We start from the raw sequence: 17,588 nt of genomic DNA on the forward strand, positions 1-17,588 counted from the left end.
TCTCATACTTTTCCTTCAAACTCTGTAACTTAGCAACTTTGACATGTTTATCTACTTCATACAAGGTTTCTAATTTCTCCTAGATCTCATGTGCAATTTGTAAACCCATCACATTAGTCATTCTTGAATCAGTTAGGACACTCAATAATGATTCCTTAGCTCTTATGTTATGTTCAGCATCCTTGATTTCAATAGTAGTAACCGGTCCATTCAAAGGAACATTAGAGGTATTCTTTGTAATCTTCCAATAATCTTCTCCAAGACATTTCGAGTGAACCTTCATCCGGTCCTTCCATATAGTGTAGTTATTTTCATCAAATCATGGACTCTCCTTAAACACATAAGTTGCCATTCTAGATCTCCTCAAGTAGTCAAGCTTCTTCCGAAGGATCTAGCTCTGATACCAATTTTTGGTAACAACAATGAAGGAAAACTCAGAGGGGGGGTGAATCAGTTTTCACCGAATCATTCAATTTAAGCACAATCTCAAATCTAAACAACTGTATCAATAGTAAAGATGAACATATAACACCAAGATTTTGACCTACAAAACCCAGTTTAGGGAAAAAACATGGTGGGAACCTACCCACAATAAGATGATACTCTATAGTAGTATGTGTAAATATTACAATGCGGAATGCACATGCATTCAAGCACACTACCTAGAGCTCACTGCTCAAAATTCAATGACCCAAAAGGATCCAACCCTCAAGGAAGCTCCACTACCTTACAATAATATTCAGACTACAATCCGGTTAAGATGAACTGAAAGAATAACATCTCCTAATGCTTGATGACAGTTTTGGTTAAGCACATTTGTCTTCCATGTAACAATCTCTACTCAACACACTATATCAAAGGATAAATTCACTAATGCACACATACACCACTCACTAATAATGCAGACACAACCCCCATTCATGAATTACATGAAACTAACACCCATTTATACAATTCATCAACCTTGACCACAAGATCGACTCAAAACCCTCAACACCTAATCATAAAATTACACCACACGATACATAAATCAACCACATGACCAATAAAACACCATAGATGACATAGTATGGACCTAAATCAAATCCATGAACATGCAACATCACTAGAAATCTCACCTAGATCAACCGCAACAAGCTACACCACTGAAAATAATGCATAACATGAAGAATATCACCAAACCCATAACATCTTAAAGAATGTGCACAACGGTCAATACAGACCATCAAAATTGTTGGTGTAAATAATTATTCATCATGGATATTATTACACCTTACTTAATTTTACTTAGGATAATGCATTTCATAGTAGTTTGGTTATGAGACACTTGGGTGTTTGTGCCACATTGGGATAGTGTGTAGGATAATTTCCACCTTTTATGGTGTTGATCCTGTTACTACTCTATCATATCCACTTATTATGGAGTGATAATTCCACCTTTAGTGGGTGATCCACCTCATGTGGAATATTTTATTGTTTCTCCTACCCACCATGCCTATTTCCTACCTACCCTTGTTTCTTATTGAGCCACATGTCATGTTTGTGTGCTCACATATCCATATAGCCTTGCCTATATAAGCAGGCTCATCTACATTGTATATAACAATGATTGATGATATAGTTGATCACATTTTGCATCTTGATAGAATACAGTTTATTCCTACATCTATTTTGTTCTCTCTTATTTGTGTTTTCCATTGCCTCTAGATATTGGCAAAATCTCACATGGTATCAGAGCCATTAGAGTGTCATTGGTTTGCCAATTGAGACAAATTTGATGCTATTTGGGGTTGTGTATTTTGGAGCTTTCTATTGCATATTATTATTAAAGCATGATGGATCAAATCTAAGGTTATGATTGGATTGAGGAGGTCCACAAAAGTCATTTTTGCCTTTTGTTTCATCCAAATCGGACTTCGGAGGCCAAATCTAGAGGCATTTGAAGTTTGAAGCTGTGACGGAAATTTTCCAGAAATTATAATTTTGGAGGCAATTTTCAAATAGTGATATCTCACTCATCCAGACTCCTTTTTTCAAGCTTTTTGTTTTTGTTTTGGGATAGAATTTTGTGATCTGTATAGTGGTGCAGTAGTTTTTTGATTTTCAGATATTGGTTTTTCTGAAATCATGAAATCCTGATTTTTACAACTTTGGAGGCTTCGTTTGGGCTCATATGGAATCCTTTTCAGGTGCCATTTTTTTTTAAAAGTGCATAATTTTTTGTCTACTTTCATAATCTACCATTGTTTGCAGTGATTTTGAGTAGAAATTGTACTTTCAATATTTGGTCATTTTTTGGCCTATTTGGTACTTGTATTTTGCTTGGATCTCAGTTTAGATCACTAGAAGTATTTGTTGAAGTCTCTTATATCTCATTTTGAGAAGTTGTAAAATTTAAATCAGAAGTCCACCTTGCCTTGTTTTGCAAGTGGCCCATTGTACATGCAATAAGTATAAAGTGCCAAATCATGATTATTTTTTTTGCGGGGGGTGGGGGGGGGGGGGTTCTTGATTGAGTAATTTGGGGGGGTGTCTTGTGTGATTGTGTCTCTCTCTATCTTGTGTTTTCTCTTTTTTGTTGCTATGGGTTCTCCTAAGTTTCCTCTCTTAACTCCTCATAATTATGCTACTTGGAAAATTGATGCATGAAGTAAACTTATGGAAAATAGACTAACTCATTATATTGATGGAACTATTGTTGCTCTCGCTGATCCTATTGGTCACTTGGATTGGCTCACTAAAAATATCATGGCAATTGGTACCTTAAGGAAGTATGTATCAAAGGATCTCATTTTTCATATTGAGAAATGTACTCTAATCAAGGATGCTTGGAAAAAGTTTCAAGACTTGTATGGTCAAGTTGATGAGATTAGGGGATATCAAATTGATAGTGATCTCACCATGTTAGATCCCAAGATCTTTGATACTATACAAGATTATGTCACTAAGGAAAAAAGAGTTGAGGGAACAAATCAAGGAATGTGGCATTTATAAGAAGGATACTCAATTGATCTTCAACTTGATGGGCAAGCTTCCACAAGAATATGTAGCATTTGTTTCTAGTTTCCAAACCCATAGGATGACAATGGATTCAAGCTACACAATGCCTACATTTGATACTTTTGCCAAAATGTTGATGATGGAACAAACTAAGTTGATAAGCATGGACATTCTTAAGACTTCTAAGTCTCAAGCATTAGTGGCAAATAAAGGGAACAAAGGAAATTAAGGAAAGGACAACTCAAACAAGAAGAAATGGCAATCAAAGCCTAAGGACAAAGCACCATCTTCTCCACAACAAGGAGATTCATCCTCTTCCAAGATGGAGAATTCACCAAAGAGGGAGAGACCTACTTGTGCCTATTGTAAAAAGTTTGGTCATGAGGAGCGGCGTTGCCATTCTAAGAAGATTGCCGAGCTCACACATATCCTCAAAAAGCATAACATTGATTTGCCTTATGTCTACAAGAAGGATGATTCATCAACTTCCACTTCCACACATTCAAAAGGAAAAGGGCAAGCATTCATGGCTGCTACAAGTGGGAAGACTCACTCTTTTGGGACAAGAAAAAGAAAATCTCTTTGTGCTACTACAAGTCATAATTTAGGGAGATGGCTTCTAGATTTAGGGGCTTCTCATCATATGGCATCTTTGTAGTCTATATTCTCTTCATTTCAATCTTGCACCATGCTGCAGATTTTGATGAGCAATAATACATACATGGATGTGATTGGGAAAGGAACTATTGCCATTGGGGATAACTCCTTCAATGATGTGTTGTGTGTACTCCATTTGACAAACAATCTCCTTTCCATCTATCAAATCACACATGGCACAACTAAGAGAATTGTGGAGTTCACACATGAGTTAGTTTTCATTAGAGACTTGAAGGCTAGAGCTATCATTGCGACTGGGGTGGTTGATCATGCATCTCGGTTAAACACCTTTTCAGATTTTGTTGATGATGATGATTTCACATATGATGATTCTACACATGATGATCACACTTCTTGTGATGGTTCAAATTTTGAGGAGAACTTTGGGTACTTGAACTTGGGGATTCTCACATGTGACCCCATTCTTGAGCCTTTTGTTTCATCTCCTCTTATTGATATCACATCACCTATTGCACCTGATGATGCAGATAGTGCGACAATTTTGCCTTCATGTGATTCAGTGCAGCAGGATATTCATTGTCTTCCTACTTTAGTTTCATGGGATGAGTACTTGATAGACATTGTAGGTTTGTTTGTGGAATCCTACATTGTAGATTTGGGAGACATCATTGATGAGATTCATCTTCTCTTTGATGAAGATGATCCTTCTTTGATTGTTGCAAGGGAACACTCTGAACCTCTTGCTCATTCTCTACATGATCATTCTTTTGAGGTTGATATGATTGTGGATTCTTATGTGTAGTAGTTGGAGGAGGTCTCTTTATGTTTAGAGGAGACATGTGAGTCTTTGGACATTGTTCTACTTTCTTCTCCACTAGATCTTGGAGTACCTTTTTTAGTAGTGCGGAGTAGTTTACCACCTTTGGAGGGGGTATATTTTAGCATCGACATGAGGACACTTGAGCGGTTTTCAGAGATTCCATTCATCATAAGTTTTTTGCATACATCTTCCCTTCATGATTGGGGAGACTTCATGGATACACCTTTGGTTTTGTTTCTTCCTAAGGGGAGGATTGTTGTTCGACGTTCATGGAGCAGTTTCTTCATACATCATCGAGCTTCTATCATTGGTGCAAATTCAAGATTGAGGGGGGGCTACCTAGCTTCTCTTCTTCTCTCATATGGGGGGGACTTTTTCCTCATATGGGGTTTTGTTCTTCACATACTTCTATGAGAGTTCTCTTGTATAGTTTTCATCTCTCTTTTGGGGGAGGGTTTATTCCCATTGGGTTTTTCTCTCTTTCCCCGCTTTGTGAGAGATTTCATTGCATTGGTTTGCATGCATTTGCATTTGTATATGGGTACCTAACATGGCCTAGTAGTCGGGACCCATCTTGCATTGCTTAGTTGTATTGTATACTTAAGCGCATTCCCCTAAGTTGCACTTAAGGTGGGGTATTGGTGTAAATAATTATTCATCATGGATATTATTACACCTTACTTAAGTTTACTTAGGATAATTCATTTCATAGTAGTTTGGGTATGAGACACTTGTTTGTTTGTGCCACATTGGGATAGTGTGTGTAGGATAATTTCAACCTTTTATGGTGCTGACCTTGTTTTTGATTAAGGAAAATTAGGTTTTAAGGGACACGAAACCCACTTACATAACTAAAAGAGAAGCAATAGAGAAACTAGAGAAAACAAAACAAAGAGAGAAAGGTTGCAAAAGAACAGCATAAAGGACAGTAGCCAAAGAAAAGAACAATAAAAGGCCAGCGAGAGACCGACACACCTAAACCAAAATTACATTTCAGGTGAAAATCTTTATAGTCTCTTCTGCATCCTTGACCAGCATAATCATCACATTAGCTACCTCTTTCAGGTCTTTATTTTCCTGCATCTATTGATTGCCTTTGGTCTTCAGCTCCAGCTCACTTGCATTTTGCCTAGTTCTACATCTGGAGGAGTGTTGAACAGAACTAGAAGTCAGCTCGTCATCAATAACCATAGTTTCTTTATTCTACTTATCCTTCTCCAAGAAAGAAACCAATGCATTCATGTTTTGAGAGGACACCTTTAACACAGCCAAACTATGCTCCATGAATTTCTTCAAGGCCCTCTCATTTTTTTGAATCTGATTGTTTATCAGACCATTATCAGATTCACCCTTCTCTTTGAGAATCCTCACCACATCCTCTAGGTGGTTCAAATCTCTCTTTATAATCTTACTTTCCGACCGGTCCAGAATTTGTTTTTCATCCTCTACAACACTAGTATCCTCCACATTATCCTCTTTACCTTTAATGTTGATATCCTTAATCAAATTTTCAATTTTAAAATCCATCTCTCTATTTTTCCTGAATGCTAGTGATGTTATGAATCACCCACTTCTGGAAATTAAACATTTCCAAAGTGCTGTTTCTAGCAGCATTCAGAATGGACTCTACATTCTCCATATCCAGGGCAGAATCCTTAGACCTAGGGTTTCCCTCCTCCATGTTATGTTGAACATCATCTTTGCTATCCAAAATATAGGGATTATCCTTCGTCTCTGACTCTTCAACATCCTCTTCTCTCTGCTCATACCCTTCCTCACCCTCAACCTCCTTCTCCTGCTCATTCTCCACCTCTTCTTCCACCTCCTTCTCCTACTCCTACTTAGAACCAACATTCTCTTCAATGTCTTCTTTATCTTTTTGACTAACCCTCGACTTCTTTTTAGGAGGAAGATTAGAAGAATCCTCATCAGAATCAAAGCCATCATAATCCTCAGAAATATGGGCATTCTTCACAAAGGGATCATCCCTATTAGCCTTAGCTTTACCCTTCAAATGCTCATATATTAACAAAATAAGGCCTTGGTGAGCAATGGGGCAAGAATTAGGTTTCTTAGCATGGTCATCCAAATGATCATTAAGGGAGGAGGCCAAGTAGAAAGACAACGATATCTTAGATACATGGAAAAAATGGTTAAGGATAACAAAGTGGTAATTCTAGATTTTTGAAAACCTACAATCAATCATAAGGTACTCCATTAAAACTTTCAACATTTTCTGCCAAAAAGATTTTACCTGGTTAGGGAGATAATAGGAAGCATTATCCTTTTTGGTGAGCTGAGTCCTTTCTTCTTCATTTTTGGGGAAATTCTTGATGGCTTCCATCGAGAACTTGCGATCTCTATAAAACTTGATGCCATCCTTCTGCAAACCGGTCACCTCAGCCACCAAATCTTCATCCACTTTCCAGGTCTAACCGAATAGAGTAACTTTATTATTTTTCTAGCCCTTGGCAAAACCATGGGAAATAGACTTCTTGCTCCCATGCAATTTCTCCATGTAATCAGTGAAGCCATATCTGTGCAACCTTCAACAAATTTTCCTTTCACCTTTCCAGCTATCACAGCTGGTAGGCTCATTACGGTTGAGATTTCCTCCCATAGTGTGATGGTTGTTCAAGTCAAAACCCTCAAAGGAGTGCAAACTGACCAAATTCTCAAGAACAGAGATGCTAGAATCAAAAACCAAGGTGATTTCCTTGTTTTTCAAGTAGTCTTTTAAAACATTCAAATTAACCCAACACTTTTTATGATAAGGCCCTTCACACCAGTACTCATTATCACAACGCCTGAGATAGGTAATCAACTAACAATCGGCCTCACTCCAAAATTTATCATTGAAGTCCGAACCTAGAAAGGTAATAATGAAATTAATATGTACCATGGACTCTGTCATAAATAGTTGCTCTCAGGCTCCGTTCTTACATGATGATTCTCTGATATAATTAGTATCATCCACTAAAATGACCCCCTCATTGGCTAACAAATCAACTACCCTGTTACCTTCCCTAAAGGTATGGGTAATAATCACACTATCATAGGCATCTAACAAATTTTTAGCATGATCAATGATATTTTTGATATTCCAAGAAGGGTAACTAATACCTTTAATAGCCTGAATTATATTAAGGGAATCCCCCTCTAGCCAAATTCTTTTAAATTTAAATCTGTGAGCAAGCTGAAGACATTTTAACATTGCCAAAGCTTCTGCCACATGGTTGTTTTGAACTCCAAAGGGAGAGGAAATCGCAGCAACACAAAATCCATAAGAGTTTTTGATGACCCCTCCTCCTCCAGCATTCCCAGGATTTCCTTTAGCTGCACCATCAAAGTTCACCTTAACCCAATCATGAGGAGGGAACCTCCACACAACATTATCTCTTCTACTCTTCATATCAGATTTCCAGACCTTGTTTATCAAATTCCATTCAGTTAGAATGATTTTCTCATTATCAGTCATGTCAATATAACTACATTGTTTGTTACTTTTGTGAATGGTATTGATGTTTTCTTTAATAGCCCTACAAATATTTTCAAAAACCACCTGAGAAGAACACTTAGTCTCCCTAAAAATTTTATTGTTTCTATCCTTCCAAATATCCCAACAGGTCATAGGAAGGACAAAGAACTAGAGGATCTTAATCATGGTAAGCTTGGTAGGGAAAATCCATTTCCAAAGGACTTCCTTAAAACTATTCTGCATTACCCAATCAACTTTCCATTGCATCCACACTTTACCCCAAATCTCCCAGGTAAAAGAACAGTGAATAAACAAATGATCCACAGACTTAGCCTCTTTCTAACATAATTCACACCTATTAGGAATCATAAATCCTCTTCGAATCAGGTTATCAATGGTAAGCATCTTGTTGTGAGTTGCAAGCCAAAAAAACATATTAACTTTAGGAATGAGGAATCTATTCCAAACTTTAGTCCATATAGGGTTGCAGGCCTGAGTAGCAATTTTTTTTATAAGCAGAGGCAATAGTAAAATTACCCCTAGGATTACTCTTCCATAAGAAAACATCATCAGAATCTTTGCTGACAGAAAAAGACATCAAATCATGCTCGAGCGAAGAAAATCTAGCATAAATTGCATCAAGTCTAACCCATTTATTCTCCTCCCAATAATTACAGACCATAGAACCAAACCTCATTTTACAATCTTCAATGAAATAGCTGCAATCTTGGTTAAAAAGAGGCTCATCTTTGATCCAGACATCCTCCCAAAATCTGATTTTGTTACCTTTTCCAAGGACCCATCCAACTCCAGCTTTAGCAACTTTAATAGATTTGATCATACTATCCATATAAAAGATCTAGCAGGGATATCTTCAGAATAGAGAAGAGAATGAATGGGCTGATTATGTATGTATTTGTCAAACCACACCCTACTCCAATCTCTCTTAATACCATATGCCCTCCAAATCTATTTGGCTAACAAATATTTGTTGACAGGTTTAAGAGATTTAATACCTAACCCCCCATTGCTTTTAGGACAATAGACTTTATCCTAGGCAACCAAAGAAATCCTTTTCTTATCTTCCACACCAGACCAAAGAAATCTTTTCTGAATTCTTTCTGAAGCTTCTGCAAATTTGACCGGTATACTAAACAAACTAAGAGCATAAACAGGCAGATTCTAAAGAGCGGCTTGAAGAAGCTGAATCTTACCAGCTTGTGATAACATAGAGCCTTTCCAACCAGCCAATTTTTTGTTGAACTTATCAATTAAAGAATTCTAGAAAGAGTTTGGAGGAGCCAAACTAAGAGGAAGACCCAAATAAGTAGAGGGGAGCAGCTCAACCTTACAACCAATTATGTTAGCAATCCTCTGCTACCTCAACAACGGGGTGTTGATGAAGTAAATAGTAGATTTCTCCCAATTAACTTGTTATCCAGTAGCAAGGGAATAAGATCTAAGAGCACCTTTGAAGGCAGAAGATTCGCTAACAAAATAATATCCCAACAATATTATATCATCAACAAACTGTTGATGTGTGCATAAGAAATTAGAAAAAGAGGGTTACAACCCTTTGATGGTCCTATTCTCTTTCAACTTTTGAATCAATCTACTCAAACATTCTGCCAAAATAGTGAAAACAATAGGCGAGATAGGATATAATTGCCTGAGTCCCCTTGAAGATTTAAAAAATCTGGATGGAGATCCATTAATAAGAATAAAAAAAATTGGTGTAGATATCAGCTCTCTAATGATTTTAATAACCTTCTCATCAAATCCAAAGGCCTCCATGATCCTAAAAAGAACCTGCCATTCAACCCTATCATAGGCTTTTGCCAAATCCAGCTTGATGAGAAATCCCTCTTTGTTTGCAGCACTAAGAAAGTGGATATTCTCATGCACAAGAATTATAGAATCCAGAATCTTCCTTTCGGGGACAAATCCTTTTTGCTCTTCAAAGATAATAAGGGGAAGAAAAGCCAACACTCTAGAAGTTAGGACTTTTGAAATTATCTTGTAAAAAAGAATTACAAAGATATTTTATTGTTTCTCCTACCTACCACACCTATTTCCTACCTACCCTTGTTTCTTATTGAGCCACATGTCATTTTTGTATGCTCACATATCCATATAGCCTTGCCTATATAAGTAGGTTCATCTACATTGTATGTAACAATGATTGATGATCTAGTTGATCACATTTTGCATCTTGATAGAATACAGTTTATTCCTATCATCTATTTTGTTCTCTCTTATTTGTTTTTTCCATTGCATCTAAATCTTGGCAAAATCTCACAAAAACAAATAGGACATGATCAAGAAACACCAAATTGCACATTAGAATCATCCACAATAGCTACACCAATGCCACTCATTGAAATCTTCATCGATCAACACACTAACACTCAAGAACACTAATTAGCAGAATTCATACTAGAAAGATAACTTGCAGAGCACCAAATCATAAACCATCTGAAATGAAGATACAAATGAACACCCAAAAAACTCTCCCAAATCTGTGACTCAAGATATGAATGTACCGGATCACAATGGATCAATCACCAGAACACTACAACACTAAACACTAAAAAACTAATCCTCGTACCAAAATCCACAACTTGATCAAATCTCCACACAACATCATGGAATCAATAAAAAATGAAGTATCTTTGGTTGATTCAGTATCCCAAATAGACAAACCAGCCTGATCAACTCTCTGTAATCATCAGAACACCAAAACATAAGAATATGTTGACATCAATGACAACAACATATCCTAGTAGCATCAATATTCAACAAATACTTCAATGCTTGAATGCTTGATGATTATAATTTTTCCCTTCTATCCTTGTATCATGATCTTGTCTCTCCAAATGAGGGGAAATCCTCAATATATACTTTCTCATTGAAAACCATGCTAATTTTCCAACATAGGCCAGTACAAAGAGAGATTTCCTACTCAAATTTGATAATGTAAGAGGGGTTCAAAATGGGGTTGAAATAAGGAGGACCAAAGAGTGCACCTTGGTCCTAGTGAGGACCAAAGTGCCATGCCCTAGTCCTACCCTATTTTGGGGCTAGAACAAGGGACCATGTGGTGTATAAAGTGAAAATAAGGCTATATTTGCATGATGTAAGCATAATCAGGTCTTAATTAAGCATTGGGAGATGAACGCTAATGTGAGGGACCAAAACATGGACTAAATTATAGGGGATTACAATTTAGGCTACTACATCCATCACACAACACTCTACATTTCGACATATCTTCTATATATATACAAATAAACACATACATCAAGATAATATGTTGGCCAAGCACAAATGAATTACACAATAATACATTATTTGGATCAACACATTACCAAAATATGTTTTGATCAAAGAAAAAGGGTAACCAGGTTGATCTTTACTAATCTTCTACATGCTTCCTTCACATGCTTCAATTACTGAAATACACGCCTCAATTAATGGGACAAAACAAGAGTCTATTAGAGCCATAAGCACAATAGCCAAATATAACAACTTCCAACTTCAAGATACAAATGCCACAGATTCCAAAACATAGGATCAATAAATCATAATGAAATATAGACATCCGAATAGAAATTCAACTAACACAACTGATACCAAAACTAGATACAAATCATGTTAAGAAAAACACAAGATTTTGGAGAAGATGATCTTTTGAAAGTAACTCTAGTAGATCATACATACTTAGATTCTCAGTATCTGTTCAATATCACTACTCTGTTCAATATGCTATATCTGGTCCAACCAAATCACCAGGTTTGACATCAATGGCAACAATCACACAAATTTAATAATGTCCCCCTTTGTCATTAATGAAAAAACATCTCAAAAAGAATAATCTGAAAAACATATCCTTGTGTATATCTGCATATAACTCCCCCTTACTCATATGACTCATATCTCTTCATTTCTTCATTCACTTCTCTCCCCATTTGACATTAAGGACATGTTAAACCAATGAACACTGAGAGGGGGGGTGAATCAGTGTTCTACAATTTTTAACCTTGTTAACTTGTCCTTTTAACCACTTGATGTAAATGAACAAAAGAGAAATGCTTAAACACAAGGCAATTAGAAACAACACCATAACACCAAATTTTGTATGTGGAAAACCCAGTTAAGGGAAAAACCATGGTGGGAATGAGACCCAAAATATCAATATACTCTGTAGAAGTATATAAATATTACATAAGGGGAATGCGCATGCATTTAGGCACACTGCCTAGAGCTCACTGCTCAAATTACAATAAGGGCTACAATTCCAGAAGGCTCACTACCTTACAAAATGATTACAAAAGATAATTGGAATGTCTGAATTGATAAATAACATTTGCAAATGCCAAGGTACAATTCTGGTTAAGCACAAAATACTCAAATTTGCATTGCTTTTCTATATTGCCCTGTTCTCCTATTCTGCTATAATATGGAGCACAAATATTTAACTTGTGTACGCAAAATTGTGCACAATCACTCACAAATACTTTCCACACAACCATCAATGTCCAATATGATCATATCCACCAGTCTTATATATCTGCAACATCAAATTAGGTCTTCAACATGTTGGCTTCAAGAACACTTAAGTAAATGATGAAATGTGTATACCAAGTCAGTTCAATCCGAACTCCAATGCATATGCAGACCAAAAATAATTATCCACATGCTACCTATATGTTGACTAAACATCCTTGAACACAAAAACAACCAAAATTGATCCACATAATCCATACAATGATTAACCAAAACGTCCATACCACATTGTTCAACTCAAGAACTTGTATACCGGATCTTCTAACTCACTCCTGAATCAACACCGGAGGCCACAAACCTATAATATGGTAGATAACATCTCTATAATGCTTCCCTAAGATCCATAACACAAGATATTCAATAGAAATGAAACATCAACTAAATTATTGTATACTGTCGGATGTCTTGTTCTATCTCACCGAACCTTATCCAAAACTCAATCTGACTTCTAGTAGAATCAGATCACATACTATAGATGGAATAACTTACTTCATTTTCCATCAATGACAATATTTGACCACCCATGCAGTGTCTCTTGCCAACAATTTCCCCCTTTGGCATTGATGGCAACACTTACTAAAAAAAGACTAAGTGTTGGACCAAAACCAAAAATCTAACAACTAGACTTCAAAAGACTCCCTCTAAGCTTATTAGAACACTTTTCACTCTTCTACACTCCCCCTTTGACATCAATGACAAAGATGGGGTTCTGGAAACCAAAAGTATACACAAAATTTTGTACACGAGCATATATACACACAGACCTAACTTACAAAAACTTGTAGATGTCTCCAAAAGTGTTCTTCAATGAATCCAAATGGCTATCTCAACCCTTCTTGAGGAAATCCAATATGGATATGAAACCATTGAACAGATAGGCCAATGACACTTTCCTTTTCATGGCTCAAACTCCTGATCTTTTCTAGTAAAGGTATTACCTAATCTTCTTTACTACTCATAAGGACTGACAAAGGATCAAGAGACTGAGATATCTGGGCTAATTGATCCTCATGCTCCTTAGACTTCACCTCAATATTCTTGGTGAACTTGGACAATGATAGGCATGATTTGTAAATGTTACCACCTTTGGATAATGCATCCTACACACTCTTGACACAAGAATCTAATGAGGCTCTATGATCAATAATAATCCTCTTCAATTTCTAAAGCCCTTTTTCATTGAAATCACTATGGACCTTTACTTCAACAGATTTCTCCAAAGACTCAAAATGAGTATCCATTGAAATTATCAAACTCTTAAGTTGTCTGAATTGATTATCAGACTTATTCTTTTGAAATGTGGGCATTATTTTTCCAAGAATACTAGATACCAAGGTAAGAAGCTCATTGTCTTTTGTATGAGATTTTAGCAGGTCCTCACTTGCCTTAGCCTAAGCAAATGAAGCTAGTTGAATTTTCTGAATAGGGGACAAAGAGTCAAGGTTGATAGGGCCTTGAACAAATTCTAAATCATTAATAATCTGTTTTCCCTTCACTTCCCCTGCAGTGTCTCTTTCTTTAGTATCAATATCAACCTTAACCTCAACCTTCTCCTTTTCTGGTACCTTCATTGCATTAGCCGGACTGCATCCTTCTCAATTATCTCAACAAGATCTACAGTGTCAGCCAAAGGATCCTAAGCATCCTCAACCTCATTTTCTTTACCTGCTTCTCCTTCACCCTTATCTGCTGCATCCACATCTCTAACTTCTTCTAAAGAATTTACTTCTACCTAAGCATCTGATTATATTTCCAAAATAGAATGATTATTACCCTTTGTCTACTCACCTTGAGATGGCATGCTCTGTGTTTCCAGACCATATTTAAGACCATCATCTTGACCTTTTTTTAGAATAACTTCATATTGGTTCTAAATTAATACTTTCCTCAAAATTTTCTCAGTGTCCTTTATGACTCCATATGTTTTGCCAATCATTATCTTATTCACTCTAGTCTTGCTCATGAATTTAATCTTGTCTTGCTTAAGAATTCTACCAATTTCTTCTTTAGATATCATGGAGCATATGTTGACTAGCACATATTATCTTAATCTCTCATCTTCCTTATTAGTTGTTTATCTTCTCATCTCTAAAATATCATACACTTTTGGGAATATCAACCATTATTTCTATTGTCACGAAGGATTGTACCTAATAATGCTAAGTGTAAAACCTAGCAATCCTATGAAACATGGGAATACTTTTAGGCTTGTGGGTATGCCTATCATGAAAGTATACCTCTAGAGATCAGGTCAGCTTCCTGTTTGATGAATCTCCTACAAACTTATCTTGAGAAAAGAGATAGAAGGATTATTGAAATTAAACCTATCCTAAGAGGTGATACTATTGGGACCTATAAAATCTTAAGGGTTTAGGGTTTTTTCTTTTTCATGAGAACATTTAGAAAATTAAACCTTTGTAGCGCATTATTGTAATTCATATTGAACTTGAACCCTTGAACCTTTTTGGTTCAAGTTTCAAGGTTCAACTGTTTCTCTTGTGTGAGTCCTTGGTTTGTAATGTTTTTTAATAAGCAAGTGTGAATGCGTTAAGTCAGTTTTGAACCATTTGCAAAGTGGTTCAAAGTTCATGGTTCAAAATTCCCCTTTCTTTTGTTAAAGGTCTTTCCTCATTGCCTTTTTCCACTTAAGTGGAAGGGTTTGTGCATTGTCAAGAGGGCCCCCTTTTAAGTCTAGGCCTGGGCGGGTTCTGATAATTTAATTTTTCCTAAGTCCTATGTCTTTTCTTATGTATCTATTGGGTTTCCTAAAGATCGAGCAAGTCTCTTTAGATCTCATGGTTGTCACTATACCATAATTTAAAGGTGTTTGATTGTTAAAGGTTGTGACTTGGTGACAAACCACTAGTGGTGAACTATGACCGGTAGTTAGTGCAATCAATTAAGACAGACGGTTATGAAGAGGTTCATTCTGGCGGTTAGTGGAGGTTGTGCTAAGGTGTCAGGATAAGGACCCCAGAGCCAATCAAGAAGTGCCACATGGTAGACAAGTGGCATGTCATCAGATGTGAATTTCAAGCAAACCTTAGCCACGATGAACCTCTAAATGGTTTTGCCAAAATCTCATTTCCATCGACAAGGACACATCAAAGAAATATCAACTAGTCCCGCCAATCAAATAAGGGCATCGATGAAATTGCGGTTTCGATAAAACATGAAAGTGGCTTGCTGAAGGGGAGGTTTGGCTAAAAGACTAAGGCCTAACAAACCAGGACAAGTGGTGGGTCTGGTGGTGTTGAGGTGGTGAATGAGGTTGTGCTCAGGTGGATCTGATGGCCAGTCGCAGACTGACACATAGCACAAATGGATGAAGAGGTAGAGACCGAGCAGGTTTGTGCTAATCTAATGGTTGTCGCTATACCACAATGCAAAGGTGCCTAATGGTTATCCCCTGTGACATGGCGATCGATGATGTGGCACTTGCAGTGGTGGTCTAGGTGGGCTCGGAGCAAACCAGGAAGTGACACATGACAGGCCTGCCAAAGGAGAGAGTAGACTAGGTGAATTAATCGGTGGGCATGTCAAGAGGGATCTGATGGTTGGATGGATGATCTGATGGTGGTCACCATGTCGTGATGGAAAGATGCTCGATGGCTAAGAGGTGCAACTTGGCGACTGAGTGGTAGGACCCATAGGAAGAACATTTCGGAGGAAGTAAAGAATAAGAAAGTTCAAGGAAGATCTACGGTTGCCACCATACCACAAGATGGAGGTGCTCGAATGTTAATAGCCGCAACTTAGTGACTGGTGAGGTGGCAAGATAGGTGGAGTCCAGAGGGACTCAAGAGCGAACCAGGAGGTGACATGTAGTTGAAACCTATGCAGGAATGTCAAGTTAAAATATAGTTTCAGAATGTGGTGAAAAAGAAAAATTTTAAAGGACCAACCTGCAAAGGGATTGATGGCTGAGGGTTGAAGTTTTGCCCAAATATGGATTTGTCATATATCATTGGAGAGCTCTCAATCTGAGGAAATCTGATTTTGTAGTCAAGTGTAGCCTAGGACAAGTATTGTTGGGGCAATGACCTCAGGATCTCAGAAGTTATTTCTCAGACAAAAGGTGATGATTTTCTGCAGGCCAAGTGCGACAATGGTTAATGCCAGTAGTTAAGGTAAGTGGTTACGATGGCAAACTCGTGATAGCGGTTAAGTTTTTAATAGCTAGAGACCAAGTGGTGGGGACTATTTCTAAGAGGATTATTCAAGAAAGTTAAAGGGTGTGTTAGTTTCCCATGATCAGATGGTTGTCGCTATACCTCAATGGAAACACATCCGAACTTTAAAGGCCACAACATGGCGACTAAAAGAGAGGTGCTTAGAAAGAAGACCTCCTAATCCGTTGGCACCAAAATTTTAAAATATTCAAAAGAAATAGCGGTAGAAGTGTGCAAGTTACATCTGACATTGCTTCAAGGTGAAAAAGCGTTGGTGAGAGGTATCCAGGGAGATCTGCAGAGGACATAATGGTGTGTGACTCTATGTTTTCTTAGGTAGAACCATCAATGCTCTGGCACAAGATGATCCACCAGCATTATGAAGCTGATGGTGATTGTATCTGATTTTGGGTAATAGGAAATTAACCTTTCGGCCATTTTCCAAATGAATGCCCAGTCAATTAATGAAGCACGCATCCTAGAAAGAATGTTAGATTTCTCCCTCAACTGCAATGGCACAGAAATATAAATTTTGCAATAAATGACTGTTAGGGTAAGATTTTTCTTCTAGGTTGTCTGAAGCTTGTTGCATCTTGATTTCTATAAAAGGATACCAAGGCTACCTAGAAAAGGGACACAAATTTTTGTAGCTAAACTCTAGCAAAATTAATACAGGCCTTTGTCTTAGCCATTTCTGATTCAAATATGAAGTACTTGTAACCTTCTGACACATGAATGAAATATACAGTCTAGAGAATTTAAACTCAGACTTGTATTGTCTCTGTGTCATTGTACTCATGTTTATTCCATATAAATGATCAAGGATCGCTTATTTGAATGATTTGCTAGGCATCTAATGAAGTTGTTTTTAGTCTTTTTCTCAAGGAGGAAAATATAAATATACTTTAAACAAATTCATTGATATTAGTATCTT

The sequence above is a fragment of the Cryptomeria japonica genome, chromosome 11 (assembly GCF_030272615.1).
Source record: "Cryptomeria japonica chromosome 11, Sugi_1.0, whole genome shotgun sequence".
Classification (NCBI taxonomy): Eukaryota; Viridiplantae; Streptophyta; class Pinopsida; order Cupressales; family Cupressaceae; genus Cryptomeria; species Cryptomeria japonica.